Here is a 1959-nt window from a genome sequence, read left to right as displayed (position 1 = left end):
TTTCTAAGACTGGGTCTCACTGCATAGCCCTGGATGGCCCGGAACTGCCTCCCAAGTGGAACTCCCAAGGAATAGGCAAATGCACCATACCTGCTAAATAAACAACAGAAGACTCCCTTTGGCACCGTTGGTGCAGACGTCTCTCTTGGCTTCCTTTGTACTTTATGTCAAATGAAAACCAGAAATGAAGAACATGCTAAAATTCCCCAGAACAAGCCTTTGGAAGTTTGTGGCTGGAAGTCTTTAAGAACTTCCTGACAGGAACTATTGCGAGCAGAGCCTGCCAGACTCCACGCAAGGAGCCAAGGGCCAGGGTCAAGGGGCGGAGGATGATCTTAGGTGGTCTCTCTGTTCATGAAGCCAGATTATTTCGTTTGGGTTTTCTAGTCTTTATTTTATTTTAGGGGTATGGGTCTTTTGACGACCTGTGTGCTTACCATATAACTTTGGTTCCTGGGTGCTGAGATTACAGATAGGCACCATCCTGGCCTGGCCTCTGACAGGTTTTTTTTTTTTTTTAAAGAGATTGCGGAGGCACACAGAAAGTTTACCAAACACAGAAAAACATTCCTTTGAATCTAGCTAAGCAAGCATCAAGAACCAACAGCTCTTCCTTACTGACCAGGAATTGCCAGGAGCATCTGAGAAAAGCAGCCAAGATCCCTTAGATTTTTGCTTTCTGTTTTGTCAGATACCAAAATGTTTCATAAATCTGTTATATATGGAAAAGTGGGGAGGAGGAGAAACATGTTCAAATTCTTCCTGTCTACACATCCTACCTAAATCCAACAACGCTGTCTACACGCTGGAGGAGGTAAGAACTTGGTAGCAAACTAGATGCCTTATCAGCTCCAGTCTGGTGCTAAAGGCCTGGAAGAGGCCCAGATAGTTGCTGGTTTTCTACCCGCGTTGGACCACGAGGACCCTGGGGCTTTAATGTCTGAAAAGACAGCCAGCAGCGGCAGAACCGGTCACACTCACCAACCCAGAGGCAATGAAGGCAAGCAAGCAGATCTGTCCTTTTCCCAGACCTCTCAACATCTGGGACGCCTCCTTCCCAAGGTGCTGTTGGCTCTGGAAGCATCTTCTCCTCAAATGATCCTTCCTGGAAATGCCTCTCAGTTCCTCCCAGGGGCGCGTCCCTAGGTAGATTCCAGACCTAACAAACCCTCACTTTAGCCTCCATGAAGAGCTTTGTAGATGCCCCTGTATTTAAGAAGGCTTTATCTGGGCTCATCTTGTGCTGTTTGTGTTTAAGGTGGGGCTCTTGGAAAAGTTTGCGTGTGGTTGTGGTTTGAGTGAGAAAAGTTATTTGAGCACTCGGTCTGGAGTTGGTGGGCCTGTTTGGGAAAGTTATGGGACCGTTAGTTAGGAAGTGGAACTTTGCTGGGGAAAGGATGTCACTGGGGGTGATATTTAGGTATTTATTAACCTTGCCCCACTTCCTGTCCTCTCTGTGTTTGCTGTGTGTGGATGAAATGAGATCAGCCTACTTCCTGAACAACTCCGTGCTCTGGCCATCATGCTGCCATGCCTCGCAAACAAACAAACAAACAACAAGCAAAACAGCACATCTTAATGTTTGTAAGAGAAAGTTCTACACAGCATCTCAGGTGCCAGATTCCTGGCCTTCGTTGTTTTCTGCAACAGTGGCGCTCGCTGGTCTGCCTTTCTTCTCTCCACGCCTGTCCTTTCTCTACACTGGCATTAGGGTTTACTCTAAAAGCATATGTTTGAGCAGGGTCATTATTTTCAGTTCCCATGTCCTTTGTAACTGGACCTGACCCCTGTTCCTTCTGGAATTTATCCACATCAGACAGCTTCATATATGGAAGATAATATTTTTTGAGATTTTATTTTTATTTGTGTATGTGTGCTAAGATTTATTGGCTTTGTTTTGTGAGAATATCTTCTTCTCTGTAACATGCACCATGTGTGCAGAGACACCGGAGGAGGCTG

Source organism: Microtus ochrogaster, unplaced genomic scaffold, assembly GCF_000317375.1.
Source record: "Microtus ochrogaster isolate Prairie Vole_2 unplaced genomic scaffold, MicOch1.0 UNK91, whole genome shotgun sequence".
Taxonomy (NCBI): domain Eukaryota; kingdom Metazoa; phylum Chordata; class Mammalia; order Rodentia; family Cricetidae; genus Microtus; species Microtus ochrogaster.
The sequence above is the reverse complement of the archived record's forward strand: the minus strand, read 5'-3'. Positions refer to the sequence as shown.